This window comes from Genypterus blacodes, unplaced genomic scaffold (assembly GCF_046128005.1).
Source record: "Genypterus blacodes isolate CSIRO-AG114 ecotype Tasmania unplaced genomic scaffold, CSIRO-AGI_Gbla_v1 ptg000214l_1, whole genome shotgun sequence".
Taxonomy (NCBI): domain Eukaryota; kingdom Metazoa; phylum Chordata; class Actinopteri; order Ophidiiformes; family Ophidiidae; genus Genypterus; species Genypterus blacodes.
The window spans coordinates 3,762,501-3,778,806 of NW_027467013.1; the positions used below are offsets into that span (position 1 = coordinate 3,762,501).

General features: G+C 43.9%; 1 non-coding gene across 1 annotated transcript; it reads right to left on the reverse strand.

The window, feature by feature from the left end:
- Positions 1-5,708: 5,708 nt before the first annotated feature.
- trnaa-ugc (transfer RNA alanine (anticodon UGC)) lies at positions 5,709-5,780 on the reverse strand. The gene has a single exon. It is a non-coding gene; the product is annotated as a tRNA-Ala (tRNA).
- Positions 5,781-16,306: the final 10,526 nt, after the last annotated feature.

Here is a 16,306-nt window from a genome sequence, read left to right on the forward strand (position 1 = left end):
CTTCATGTGCAGAGGGCCGGTCAGCTGGACAAGTGTGTGTTTCCCATCATTAGTTTAAGGTTTCAGTGCGTTACCTTTAGAGAAACACAATCCTCTCCCAGGGGAACACAGGATGATGGAGAAGTCTCTCTACCTTCACGTCCAGCGCTTTGTCTCACTTGAGACGGAAGAATAACATCCTTGTTTTCCTACCTGCTAGGTTTGAATCATTTGGTCAACATGTTCAATCTGTGTCATGGCTGCTTGGGTTGAGACTAAAAATAATCTGCTGCTCTGAGCTTCCTTTGTCCGTCTGCAACCACAGAATCTTTCCAGGGGAGTTCTGACGCCTGTCTACTAAAGCTTACTAACTCTGGGGTGTCCAACATGAAATGCAATATGTACACACAACACACACACACACACTCACACACCCCGACTTCTGCTGCAGCTGCGTTCTCATTCATGGCTGTTACCTCCGTGTGTCCGGCTCTCAGGCTTACAGATAGCAGGTAGTGTGTCCAGCAGTGTGTCTTGTTTGTGGGTGAGTAATTGTGTGTGTTGGTGGGGCCGTGTGTGCCGTGCCAAGCTGGCACTGTGGTGTAAGAAGGGCGGACGTCCTGGTCCGTCTCCGACAGCCAAGTGACAGCTGAGTCAGCAGAGTTACATGAGATGATGTTCTTAGTGCTGCAAATGATTTTTCCATGTGTTAAGTCTATAATTGTGTAACAGGATAAAGCACATTATGACTGTGTGTTTGTGTGTAGCTGCTGTACTGTCGTCCGCTGACGTGATGAAAACTACGATCATTTAATACGTAAAGAAAAACAATTGTGTGTAATATGATGCAGATTTGGTCGCCAAGTTGCATAGCTTGTAAATGCACACACACACACGCGCGCACGCACACACACACACACACACACACACACACACACACACACACACACACACACTTTGAGTGGCAGTGTGAAAGGTACACGATATCCAGGGGGTAATGAGTTGGTGTGTTTGCCCTCGTGCTTCAATTCTCTTCCTGTTCCATTAATGAAGCCTCAATAGGCCTCACAACTGCCTCCCACCATCCGGCCTCCACCTGCTGCAGACACACAATCTGTAGAAGCATTCAGCCCCCAAACTCTGATCCTCAGTGTGGACGTCCAGGACCAGAACACAAAAAAATTCCATCACCTAATTTTCATTTTCCAGGTTGAAACTCCCTCATAGCTGTGAAAATCAAACTCAGGGTGATTATAGAGTTCAAACAGGACAAACCATGTCTCCTTCACACTGTACTGAAGCATTGCCGTGTTTTGATGGAGCCTATTTGACTTAAAGACGAGAGAGTCAGAGTTTGTGACCTGGCCTGTAACTGTTCAGTCAGCTGTGGAGCGATGATGAGGGAGCTTTCACCACCTTATTATCACATTAGAGACCTGAAGCTGCACATTATGTCTCCCTTATGGCCAAACCCTGCCGATCAGAAGCATGTGTGAGCCCTAATGAGGCCCAGGCAGACATACGCTGCTCTTTATGAATGAAATATAGTCATGTCCAGTCCATTTACCCAGAATCCAACACAGCAAACTGCACACAGACACGCAGGATTACATGAGGGTGTCTCTGTTTTCCCACCGGCCGGCCTGCTGCGTGCTGAGAAACTTTATGATGCGTATTATACGTGACATTGTCCAGAGCCCCAATGAGTGTTACACTTGGTATTTGTGTGTTTGCTTGGCCGTTCCCCTGGAGCAGCGTTTTGAGGCGGAAACAAAAACACTCATTCTACAGTTAAGCGCCGCTTATTACCGAGCCCAATCAAGTGGATGGCAGGCAAAATGGCATCTGAACAGACCAGACAGTATGCATGGGAGTGAGTGTGTGTGTGTGTGTGTGTGTGTGTGTGTGTGTGTGTGTGAGTGTGCGTGCGTGCGTGCGTGCGGTAAAGTGTTCTTATTAAAAGGATTCGTACCCTACTGAGCAATTAGTGTCTAGTGTGCAATTTATCGCTGTCCACCTCTTGCCCTTAGTCACGGACTCTTACAGGTCATTTTCTGTTCCCTCCACTCTCTCTCTCTCTCTCTCTCTCTCTCTTTGTGTATTATGTCCGAGAAAGAGACGTCCCTGCGGCTCCCCGGCCTCCCCTGCTCCCGTACGACCACGCTCACTGTAATTACATTTTTAAACATTTGCACAACAGCGAGTTTACATTTTACAGTCATAAAGCGCAGACAATCGTTCCATCGCCGCAGCGACGGTGAGGAATCCCAGCCTAATAGCGTCAGAGTTGCCGGTACGTAGTCATGTCACAATTTCAGATGACTTTATGGCTTCTTGAGTTTGTAGAGCTTCCGCATTCTTCACCCTGTGCCTCTTCACCATGAGGCAATCTTGGAATTTACATAGCAAACAGAGGTAAACATGTGAGCGGTTCTCAGCCGCAGCCGTACGGAGAACTGTGGAATTCCGGCCTGCCACAAAACACCCACAAGACCCCCAAGACCCACAAGACCCCTGAGAACACCATTTATCTGTCAATCTGTTCATTTCAGCTCCTGTGGCGCCAAAGTGGCACCGATGGAGTTCATTTTCTGCCTCCTCCGGCGTTTTCACTATAGAAAGAACACTCTCACGCTGCCCGAGTCGCCACATCCTGCAGCAATCGCACACCAGGCAAACGTTTGCCTCTGCACGAGGTCGCCTACGGGCATCAAACTGCCACCGGATTCTTTCTCAGCGGACAAAAGGTGTGTCAGGATTCAACAAGTGTGTGATCAGCTTTTAGACTTTTACTATTCTGACCTTTTACCCCAGTGGCCAGAACAGTGAACTCTGACCCTACCAGCAAGTTCACTCTGAACTATAACCTTAAACTGGACAATGGAGGGCAGTAAAACCTGGAGCACTCCAAACTCCAAATGACTACAGAGGAGGAAACAGCATAGCATCTGATGATTGATGTAATGTTACTTTGCCCTAAACAATGAATCAGCCACTTGGACATGAATGAACTAAAATATCACGCTTATCTTAAGTTTCAGTGTTGATGATTGTTGCCATTTCCACTTATGAAGCTTCAGGCATGTTTGTCTTAAAGTCATTAGGACATACTGGCAGTTGTGGGTTTTATTTTTTGGCCTTGTTGTGTTTACTTTGGGCTTCAGTCTGGCCCAGCTTTATCTAAATTGTCAAATATTCCCATCTATTGTCCGTCACGCACTGCTGACATCATTAGCAGAGATTTTCTCCTTCCAAAATAAATTAATTAAAAGGAGCAATCAGCTTCTGTTAGCCTCCACGCCCTCTCGACCCTGAGAGGAGGAAAATGAGCTTTTACTTTGGACTTCTTTAGGGGGTTAACTCACCTCTGCTGGGTTTGTTTTCATAGACCTGGTTACTTGTTTGTCTCGCACAAATCTGGCAACACTGGTGTCTATTAACAGAATGTCATTTTTCCAGTGTGAACACATGAGATATTCAAAATGACATGTATTGAGTGGGGACAAAGACTCTGTAGTGATCTGTTGCTCCATACCTGCTTTACTCTCAGATTTTGGTCTACGGCTGTTTGAAAGTGTGTTTAATACTCCCTGCCCCCTCCATGGCTGGTACTGTCACACCCTTCAGCCCACACCTGCTACACAGAGTGGGGTACCCCCGTCCCCTGCCCGCCCCCCTGCCCCCCCCCACCATGGGACCGGCCATAAATCAGGAGCTTTAAGAGTCCCCTGCTCCACATCAAAAATGCCTGTGTCTCACCACCAACAAGGGCAGAGGTTTGTTATTCAGATTTTTATGAAAATAACCTCATTGCTCACTCAGTGGGACTCCTGAGACTTCTCTCTCCCCCCCCCCCCTCCTGCTGACCCCCACCACATGAAACAGATTCACACTGTAATAATAAGTAGGGAGGCATTTTGAAAAAGGTCGAAATCCCATAACCTTTAACTTTATCTGAAAGTGATCAGTCATCTGTCACATGCTCAGTATTTGTTTGCACCACAGAATAAATAAGGATTAAGAGCTACACGCATTTTGGCTAAATCTGTCCCAAAGTGGATTTAAATGTGCGATGTGTCCCTCATCGGAGGCTCCCATGGCTCAGGCCCAACCACCGTGACCAGACATGGTGACCCCAAACATTACAGACTCCACTCAGTCTACACAGGGAGCTCAGGCACAAACCCTGAGATACAACACAACCCTTAATCCATGTGTCCATCTGTGCTACTGTACGTGTATGTGAGCCCGGAGTCGTGGGCTTATTTAGCTTTGGGAGTTTGCTGTGAATGTACAGATTGTCCACACACTCCTCCACTCACAGCTGGCTCATACACAGACCACTCTTCACACAACAGTGTTGCAGAAAAGCCCCCATCATGCTCTCACACATGTACACATGCACAAGCATGCACAGTCTCTCTCCCATACTCCCTGGCTTCCACACACTAATGCACACACACTCACACACACGCACACCACAATCCTTTGCCTCCGTCAACAGGCTGTAACATTCCAGTCTCTCACCCAGGGCTGTCCAACGATGACATCACTGTGCAGAGGGAGACGGGCACAGGGTTTACAAGGTCCGAGGAGGCTTGGTGGGGTGAGACTGAGCCTGATTCAGGAGGCTCTCTTTCCCATGGACCTGAAGAAAAACAGCATTCACCCAAATTACTTTTTACAGGATATCACAAACATCATAAACCAACATAATGACCCACATTAGTAAAGGCTGAAGCGTTGATTAGAGACACGTGACGCTGCAGCACTCAGAGCTCCTTTCACTTTTCTCAGGATTTGTCATTTGCAGTGATTGACACAAAGAACCCATAACTCCAAACACACTGTGTCACTTGCTATCATCCTGTGAAAGTGTTTGTGGTTCCTGTGCACAGATTTTGTTATTGTGAGAAAATGTTATGGACATGCAAAGTCACACTTACTAGATAATCCAAAACAGCCTCCACTTACACTATCACCCCCCCATCACACTATAGTACTACTGTCTTCATCCTACACACCTGCATCCACACACACACTTATATAAGTGAGATACAGAGAGACGTGTCAGAGGGAGACACGCAGTCTACAGATCCATGTCATGTTTGAGTTACTACGGATTGAATGTATGTGGGAGAAACCAGCGAGTGACACGTACACATGTTTACAGTTTAAGAGGAGACAGACAGGCATGAGGTGAGACAGCGAGACAGTCTCAGGAGTCTCCAAAACAAAAGCTACCAGCCCTGCATATCATCAAGCCTCTGGATGCACTGGTAGGTCCATACACACTTAGAGGTGTTCAGTGTGTTCCTGTTAAATTGTGCTAAACTGTTGTAATGTACTTTTTCTAGCGATGACTGCTTTGCCCACCACGTCTATTTCTACCTCAGAAAATGATTAACACGGCCTGTAATGACTCTCAGAATCCCACAGTGAAGTGTAAGACGCTGTGGAAACGCATGATGGAAATAGAATGTCACACTGTTTTAGGTGGTGAGGTCAGATTCTGAGGTTTAAACAGGTTAGATGTGCAGTAAAATGTAAAATGAGGCGATACACACGGATATGATCTGATCTAACCACAGCGACATAGAGGTGTGGTCTCTTAAGATGCACTTCAGCTGACTCATTTTCAATTCAAACATCTTTAATTATTCCCTTAAGCGTGACTGAATAAGAACGACATCGTCTGTGCAAAGTGTTCCGCTGCGTCTGAAAAGGAGTGGAGATGCCGGGGATTGAACCCGGGGCCTCATACATGCAAAGCATGCGCTCTACCACTGAGCTACATCCCCCACATGATCCTCTGTGTCTATTTGCAGACAGGATCCTTCCACACACAGAGTGAAGCGATTGCAGGCGGCGCTGTGGGCTAAGTACAAACCAGGGAACTGTGACCTGGAACATTTAGAAAATCATATTGTGGTTGAAAATAACAACTGAAATCAATTTTTCATTCAGTATAACTATAGATTACAGACATTTTCACCTTTTCCTACAGTAAATCTCCACTTACACTCTGCTCCTTCCCCAACATCTTACTATGAACACAATCTGCAGCAGTCGGTTTCATCAATTTCAATGGATTTTTGTGTTTTTTTATGTGATTTCTGTCCACAATCAGCCATTTGTGGAAGTGTGAGTGCAGCCTACTACCCACAATGCATTTATTTTGCTTGTACTTGCAACCTAATACCAAGATGGATCAAACTGATTGATGGGCCTCGTCTGTGATAGTGTGCAGCCTGAGGGGATGAGATCAGGAAAGTCCTTTAACCTCTGAAGAGACTGAGAGAAGAGACTGAGCTCAGCTTCTACTCTCTCTCTCTCTCTCTCTCTCTCTCTCTCTCTCTCTCTCTCTCTCTCTCTCTCTTCCCCCTTGAAGCTGATCTTGTCCTAAAAAGCTAAAAAGTGCACCACTAGGTGAAAGGCTAAGGTAGCCGTCCATAAACACAGGTGCTTGTTGAAAGGCATTGTGGGTAAGGGATTCTGCAGCGAGGTGTTAGTATGTGTGGAATGCCCAGAGGACTCAGTGTTGACCTGGGACAAACACAAAGCATGCTGGGATACAGCATATGGGACCAAGACATCTCTGCTGATTCCTGGTTAAAGTCAAACTAACGGTCAGAGTGTTTGTGAGAGCGGGGTCACTACCAAGAGACAGACATTCCTCAAGCATTTGGTGCAAAGAAAAGAAGAGAAACATCCTGCAAGTGACTGAAATGACTGAAGGAGGTGTGGAGCAACATCAGCGGCTGGATTCATGGAGAATGCAAATCCATTCCCCTTTCCTCAGTCTATGAATATTTACACAAGCACTACATGGATTAACAAATGACTTAATATGGATGAATGAATCCACGCTCATAGAAGCTGGAGCTCCTTTACCCCTCTAAAAAACAAAGTTTACCTTTGTTCCACTGTTGATTTTACTCCAAAGTGTAAAGTAGAGCGGTTGCCACACGCTGACATCGCTACTCAGCTGCACACAAAAGTGAATTTACAGTCTGTTTCACTTTCTTTAATACGTTTCATTCTCCCCCGACCCAGCACAGCTTCTGTCAACTGTTTGCTACGCTTACACAAAAGGACTCTTTAATATTTGGACTTTGAGGGTGAACGCACATTGAAATAATCTGTGTAATGACTGTAAATGTTGGCATTCTCTCTGGGCAGGAGAGAGAGAACAGTTAACGTAGAGTCCACAGTCCCAGGCCGCTCATGCAGTATATTAGGCCGTTTGCAGCGCGACCCCGTGTTATTCCACCGCACACACACACTGTCTCCATCATTAAATATCAAACCGAGGACTCTGACACGGCAGGCAAACGTGCCAGATATAATATCCTTAAAGAAACACAGGGCCAACATTTACAACATAGCACAAATGTTTTTGTCTTCTGTGACTTCAGGCCTCAGCGTGGCTCCGGTCCCGTCTGACTGAGGGGCGGAGCAAAAGCATGATGTCACAGGGGAGGAGGTGATGTAGGTGTGTGTGTGTGTGTGTGTTTGTTAATCATATAAACGGGGATACTGGTGCACACTTTCGTTTCTTAGCTGGAGAGATATTCATGCAGCAGCAGAGACTCAATGATGGAAAGAAAAGGGAATTAAAACACCTTAGAGGCTAAAGATGTGTCAGTACTGACTCAGGTCACACTTAAGTGTCGTGAGATCCCAATGACATCGTGCCAAAATGTCATGTTTTTGTTGTTTGGTTTGGAGCTCAGCAAACCTCTTGGGCTCGGAGCTGAGATTGAACACTTTGCACTTAAGACTTAAGACACGTTTAAGATGCAAGATGTTCATTTCACTTTGTTTGGCTCGGCTGACAGATTGGCTTTTTCCTCTGCACATCTTCATCATCTCCCATTGGCAGGTTTTGACATTACGGGTTAGGGTTTAATATAATATAAAACACAAACAGGAAGCTGGTGAAGGAGGAGCCTACAGTGCGCTCTCTCTCTCTCTCTCTCTCTCTCTCTCTCTCTCTCTCTCTCTCTCTCTGTCCTTCTGTCTGTCCTTCTCCTCCCCTGCTCAGGCGTTGGGGGTCAGCAGGCCTCCAAATCACAGTATTCTGATAAAATACACAAATGTTGTTTCTGAATCATCGCTCCATCATTTGGTTTTCCTTGTTTTTGACTCTGATCCAAACATTTGCTCCAAATGTCTCTCTTTCTGCTCATCCATTCCCCCCTCAGGCTGCTCTATTTAAAGGCCGGTGGCTGTTTCCTGCTAAATTCCTTGTCAGTTATCTATTCTGAGGTCTGCAGGTGTGGCAGCTTTAATACATGAGTGTTAAGACTGCAGGGGAAGGAGGCGGCTTCTAGCAAATATTTGACACGTTTCCATTTTTTTTTTACTCTTGGCTGCAAAAAGTCCTGTTCCTCTACTTGTGCGACATGGATGATCTCTGACACCCTGGGACCTTCACACCACAGAGGCATGAACACACCACAATGAGAGTGTCAGCATGTGGCAGCTCATGACTCACGTGTGAAAAGACTGGAAAGAACTTACAATTAGTAAACTTGTACTGTTTACAATGAATAACTCTCACTACATACGTGAACATGAGACCACACACACACACACACACACCTCATGGACATATTGTTCCATATAGAAAGTGGAGTTGACCTTTGAACCCGTCTATATATGCTTCTCCTCCACTGTTAAATTGTAGAGCTGTAATAAATAAAAGCAGCTCCAAACATTTTGAATAAATGATGTTCTGCTGACCTGCATGTATTCATAAGAAATTCATTTCCTGTTACCTGATTTATTGGATTATTTTGCTGAAGCTGATTTAATGTGAGTAAGAGTTAAAATGTAATTTGTATCCTTCATTGGAGACAATTACTCATCATAAAGACAACAAATAGGTCCATATTTCACTGTTGCCACCCAAACCCTGCATGTGGAGCTCAAGCATACTGAAAAGAAAATACACAGCACCTGGACAAGGAATGTGTCTGAGCAGAACACGGAGGCTGGACAGTCAGACGCAGCGAGGACCCACCCGGCCGGGTCCGTCTCACGTCCCACTGTCTCAGTCCCAAGAACCTCTGGAGCCTCCAGAATCTGAGGCCTGTGTTGTTAAGTGTTCATTTCATTCCATCAGGGGTGCAGAATATTACCTGACTGATCCCCGCTGGAGCAAACGGAGAGCGATTCATCTGCAGTGCTGCAACATCAGAACAGGCCTGCTGGATCACCGAGCGTGTAAGAGTTCCGGCTCAGACGTCAATCTTCATCCATCATCAGCTGACTGGGAAAAGTGATGAAAAGGCAATGAGCTGGGAAATGAATGAATAAAACAATGACACAAGGCAACAAAAGGTCAGGTTTAAGTGTGGATGAACTCTTCTTACACAAACATGATGAGAGGGATTTCAGGGGCGTGTTCAGCATATATGTATCAGGTCATTTCTTGAGGACAGATGAGACTGATGAGACTGATGAGACAGGATGGACATGACAACCCTTTACAAACCTACTGTCTATACACTTATGAGTAACCGTGGAAGTTCCATATTAGTAATAAATTGGCAGCTGGTGGAACAAATGAACAAATGTGCGCTCGCTCGCTCGTGTGCGGCTGCAAAGGGGCGTGAATGTGTGTGTGTGTGACATGTGGCATAGCTAACACAGTGAAGAAGCAAACACAACAGGCTGACATTCCTCTCTGTATCGGAGCAAACATAAGAGCAGAGGAAAGGTCAGAGGTCATATAGTGCCGACCCACCGTGAGCGGCGATGCTGTATATCATGAATGCTGCTGCGTTTAAGTGCTGTTGGAAATTGGGAAATACAAAATTTACAACTTGGAAATTGCGATGGAAGAGGCGGCAAAGTTGAATGTTCAAGTTGCAAATTTGTGATTCTGCAGTTGTGATGTGTGACCTTTTCACCTTTTAGGCTTGTAAGATGATGTTCATGCCCATAAACGGGAAATGAACCTGAAGGAATGATTGAATTTAATTTAGGTTTTGTTTTGTGTTCTGTTTTTGTGGCCCTGTGTTCAGCAGGTGGTGTACCTTCGTCTTGAAAAGTGAGAGCGCTGCCGAAGAGGAAAATGAGAGTAAGGATGTGAGTCTGCTGTCACGTCTCTCGCTCACTTGTGTCAGTGTGCAAGTTTTATGTGTGTAAAGAATCCAGATGATCAAACAGAATGTGTAGAGGACAATACATGTAGGGGGATATCTGAGGTCAGGATGGCAATGAAAGACAGAGGGAGAGGAGGAGGAAGAGGAGGAGGAGGAGGAGGAGGAGGAGGAGGAAGATGGACCAAGAAGGAGACACAATTCTTCAAACAGTAGGATTGAGGATTTGGGCGATTATTTTTGTAATTGATTACAGAATTGTGCAAGAATTGTTTCAACTAATACTTGTTTTTACAATTGGCTTCCATAATCTGATTACAATTTAGATTTCACCTTAAATCATAGAGCAGAACTTTGACAGAATACTAAGAACATTACAGGTACTAAACGCATCAATCTGAACACCTGCATCAGTGTGTGTGTGTGTGTGTGTGTGTGTGTGTGTGTGTGTGTGTGTGTGTGTGTGTGTGTGTGTGTGTGCGTGTGTGTGTGTGTGTGTGTGCGTGTGCGTGTGCGTGTGTGTGTGTGGCCTGTTGGGGTGGGGAGAGAGTGTGTCCATCTCTCATCACGTTCACACACCGCCCCTCCTCTTTTCTGGTTTGATGGCTGACTGGCACATTTGTTGAAAGTACACTCTCATATAAAATAAACTACAGTCAAATGTGTGTGTCGGGGCGGATACACGAACACATAAACATGAAGGTGTGTTTGTTATTTGTGACGTCAGTGCCGCCCTCAGCTCAGTGTGCTGATGTTAATGAATGATGACAAAGAAATGTCAATGGAAGACAAATGGCTGCCACACAGCATGAAAGCATGTCATTGTATTTTGTTCTTTAGAAATGGTGTGCCACAGTAAGATTATTTCTATATATTACAATTTCATTCCTACAGAATTTAGTCTGTGTGCCACCAGGGGGCGCTTCGGTGTATAGTTTAACACAAACTACAGTTTTACCAATAAAGAATTTGAAAATGTTGGCTTTGTGACCTAAACAATCTCAACAAATAAGTGAGAATCCCACATGACAACACATCTCACACATCTGAGGGTTCCAGAACTCACACATGTGCCTGTTTGAACCACCAGAGAGGTTAGTAGTCCTGATGAAGAGGATGGAGGCTTCTTTTGCCATTATTCTCTCCATTTCTGTCATATCAGGCGTCTAACTGTATCGTATGTCTCTCTCCTGGTTCTTCTGCACATATGCGTGTTCGTTTTGTGAACTGGCTCTTTGTGCGTCTGTTTATCCGTGTCTATTCCCCTCTGACTGTCCCAGCCTGTAGTTGAGGAAGAATGACACTCCTCATTTACTGTCACCCCTGATTTACAAGATCTTCCGCTGATTATTTAGTCCCCAGATATCAAGGGACAACAACCACGTAGAACCCGAATGAACAGTGCAGTGTGTGTGATTGTTGCTGCTGCTATGTCTTCCATACATTGTGTGTTTGTGTATGTGTGTGTTCCTGTGTGGATGTGGGTGTCTGCAGTCTCACTGGAGGAGGCTGCGGTGAGAGCAGACACTGGTTAATGGTCGTACAGTGTGAGACCACCGGCTATGATCTCCCATAAGGCCATGCTGGTTCACTGACACCGACTCATCAAGTCACATGCGTTTATTTAATGGAACAAAAAATGCGGAACAAGCCAGTTAACCACATTTCCTTCCACATCCCTGAATCCACAGAGGAACGCAGGCCTGTAGACACTTAAAGCACACGGTGCCTCTGCCCACCGTCTGTGAAGATTGATGGAGGATTTCACGCAAACGTACACACACACACATGATTTGTATGTGCTCATGTATACACTGAGACACGAGCACATAAATAAAGGTAGATATGTGTCACTCAGAAAAACACATACGCACACACGCACATACACGCACACACACGCGCACACACGCGCACACACGCACACACGGAGGGGATCTGTTGTCTGGATAACCAAAGCTACATCAATCATGGAAAATACTGTATCATCTTTTTGATCACACACAGAACTGAAACCACAGAACATACAGGTTATTTATACACCAAACACAAACTTATATAATACACAACATATGTCCATTGTTCAGTACTGTCCTGTCCTGTAATAGTATATACGTATTATTATATTATGTACTATATTGTATTCACACTGGAGTAAAGTATATTTTAAAAATGTATGTAAGTATGCATTGTAGTAATTCACAGTGTTATTGTGGTGCAGATGGACACCAAAGTCCAACAAAACAACACAGAATTAGACATGGAGACACTGCAGCAGCTGTAATAAATAATAATAAAACACACAAAATATAATCTGTGGACAGCTCCAAGATCATCTGAGAAAAATAATTCAATCCATTATTTTATTTTATTAATTTATGTAAGTTTCCAAATTTTAAATCATCACAAACTTTCCACTTGACAGTTTTATCTTGCATTATAATAGTAATAGTTAATGATTAGTGCAGTGTGTTTGTTACCTCTTGGAGGCCACTTGTACCCTGTAGTGACTCCTATTGGCCATATTGTTTAGTACACCAGTTTAAGTCGGAGGATACAACAGGACAGGAACCACTGGTGAGATCTTAAACTGTATAACTGCTCTATAACATACTAAAGACAATTCAAACTTAAAATGTTCGGAGAGAACAACATTCATTTCTAATTCTACAATGAGGCTGATATCATTCATAACTGTGCCATATGTGTTTCCCTTGATGGACTGGTGTTTGGCACGATGCATCCATTTCCTGCATCATCTAATCATGACAGCAGGCATTACAGTGAAGCACAAAGCCTGCACTCATCTAATCCCATCAGCGGGCACTAACCTGAATCTGCTCTCAACCACAGAGAGACATCAAGAGGAACCAGAGCTGTGTGTGAGCGCTGATGAAAGACGCCCTGTGACAGGACAGAGAGGAAGCAGAGGTGTAAACGCTGCTCAGTGAGGGGAGCTTGGTCTGATTTGTTGGTTCCTGTATTAATCTCTGTGTTTATTCTTGTCTAGACCTGAAGCCAGAGGAAGAGTAGGGCCAAGTATGTGATAACTAAGCTCTTCCTCCTCTGCAGTCTTTGTTCCCCACAGACTGTGTCCAAGCTCATTCATTTGTCTCAATGAGGTAAAGAGGGGAGACTTACTGACACCTAATGATCCATCACTGTCCCACCCACACACACACTCTGTGATTATGAAACATCTGCTGGTGTATTTTTAACACAACAGTGGAAAGCCAAGTATTTTACACTAGAGCAGCATTTATACATTATTGTTCCTGTGTTGTTGTGATTATTTAATGAATAACATATGAGTGTATCTTCTACTTACTATGATTTATCCTGCAGTACTCAAACGCACCCTGCATAAATCTTTGCAGGCAGACTTTGATATCTTTTTTTGTCAAATAAACTAAATTAAAGTCCTGACTGTTAAACTGCATCATTATATGTGCAGATTGTGACTTTGCAGGTGAGTTTCAGACTCATATTATTGTTGCCAGGGAGTGACTTTGCTTGTTATATACTTTGTGTCCACCAGGTGGCGCAATCTAGTCACAGCTCAGCTTTGGTCAGGGTCTCTTTGTTTCCAGCAGGAGTCCTCACTGTAACACCTCAGCTGGTCAAGAACATTCATGATTGAAAACTCAAACTAAAAGCAGCATCTTACATTTATAGCTTGAGAATTAGATGCAGCTTAAAGCCTTGGAGTGACATAAACGTGTAAGTTTGTCTTATTGATAGTACCAATACAAATGCCTTTCATATTGATCAAATCAACTACGAATTATGTCTTTGTACTGGTGAGACACACGGTTGGAAACAATTCTGTGAGCAATCTAAAGAAAATCTAATAAAGCCGTCTAGATCCATGATACGAATACAATAAAGGTTATAATGTTCAATCATGTTGGTACTGTGTCAGCGAAATATGAAGAACACTATCCAACAAAATCCAATATAAGGCAGTACGATCTTCAACTTGGCACAAAAGTTACCACAGAATTGAGTCAACATCTCTCCAAACACAATTTGAACACGGCAGTCACAAAAGTTGGAACGTCACGTGAAATTGTAACAGGGTTTGTGTGTTTGTGTGTTTGTGCTCATCCCTTGTGCCTGGTTGGTTTGGACTTGTGTGACCGCCTCTCAGGGGAGCCTTGCTGCTGCTGGGAACACAGTGGACTTCCCCCTCGTACGAACGTGTTGGAGAGATGCAGTAAGGAAGAGACGCAGAAGGAGGGAAGGGCCGAGGGAACATGGACGACTGCAGCATGACTGTCTTTCTGGCTGCTTCTTTAAACATTACACTTACTGCACACCCCAAAGTCTCTCTCTCTCTCTCTCTCTCTCTCTCTCTCTCACACACACACACACACATGCATGGACGCACACACACACTGGCCCCGGCGAGGATCAAATTGTGAATCATCACACATATTACTCACAGGCCACAGGCTGAACACATTGTTTGTTGTCCCAAGTTTCTCTTGGTTACTCTGTCTGTTGCATCACATTGAACATTTTTGCCAAGTGAGGGTGGACTTTAGAACAACAATAACTGGATATTCTTCAAACTTTTGTCTCATTATTAACGTAGCTCTGTTCGGAAGATGACCAAGCTCAAGCCACCATGTGAAGGAAACACAATCAGCCTCATTCTGTGTGGTCTCACTATCAGTAAAGAGACCAATCAACACAGGAAGTACTTCAAATGTTAAAACTTACACCGTTTTTCAGTTTCTGCATATAACTTAGGAATCAAAGATCAAAAGAAATGAATTTAAAAGTCAAACGCCTCCATACAAGGGAGTTTTCTGCTTTTACTTTTACTGTGAATTTGAATACTTTCCCCTCTGCTGTTGACTGAAAACACTGTGTGATATCCGTCTGTTAACCTTGACAAGTCACAACAAAACACCAGGCAACTTTACATTGAAAAATATGCCAGAAAAAAGTCCAAGCAGTAGATAAACAAGTAAAACTACAAGGGCTCTCATTCTGCCAAGGCTGGGCAAGCCTCGACAAAATATGTCTCCTTCTATTATGTGCTTGAGTAAAGGGAAGGAAACGACTGTGATGAGTATTTCATTGTTCGGGATCTTTCTCAGTAGCTATTAAAGATGAGTCAAAACTGTTTACATGCCACCACAGAGGCCTGGTTTCAGCCACACATTAGGATTGGCTGCTTGTTTCCAGCCCTAAGTGTTACTGTGGCTCAGCTCTATAGCTGTGCTCCCTGTCCAAGTATAGATTAGTCCGTATCTGCATTCTCCCCTGCATCCAGACCCGATGGCACCGATTGATCGTCTATGACAGGATAAGTATGCTGGAGTCGTCTCAAGCATTGGTTTATTAGTTTTGAAGAAACAAGACAGAAAACTAAATTTGACAACGTTGAAGTGACATGCTGGCAGTTTTATTGAAGGTTTTTGGAGATCATGTTCCAGGTCAGTATAGGGCCATGAATGGATCTCTATGGATCCATAGGAAACAGAGCATGAACTACATTGAAAAGCCTCTCAAAGCTCCACTATGTGAAGTTATAAGATACAAATAACCTCACTCCAGCTTCAGAAAGTGTTTTGCTATGATTTTTTACCCTGAAACATCTGTATTTCTAATGGATTCCTATCCTATTGAGTATCCTATCCTATTCATTCATTCATCCATCCAATTCAATGCAATTTTTTTGTATTTAGTTGTACCTTTGATAGGCTCTTATTTTTTTTTTATCTCTTATCTTAATGCCCTTTATTGATTGGCACTATCCACTCTGCTGCTGTAACATGTGAATTTCCCAGTTGTGGGACAAATAAAGGTTTATCTTATCTTATCTCATTGTAACTTCCAGTATGCTGCTTGTGTGATGTCGCCTTATAACATGAGAGAACGCTGTGTTTTCACTGTGGGAAACATATTACCTATAGAAAATGGATTTTATTTATCTTAAGGCATTACTGTCATTATAGCACATCACAGTTCTGTTGGGAAATATATGATCTGGTTTGTGCATGCAAAATTTAAATTAAATGCTCAAAATCTGAAAAATTGTTAAAGGAAATCCTGGATCCACCCCTGGAACCTGGTCCAGAACGAGGGCTAATGACTCAGAAATCTTTCAGTTGTCCTGCCAAAAGACAAACTAAGGACACTTTTATAATTAACAAAAAAAAAGTAAAACTACCCATTAATTTAGATGGAATTCAGCTTTTCCAGTC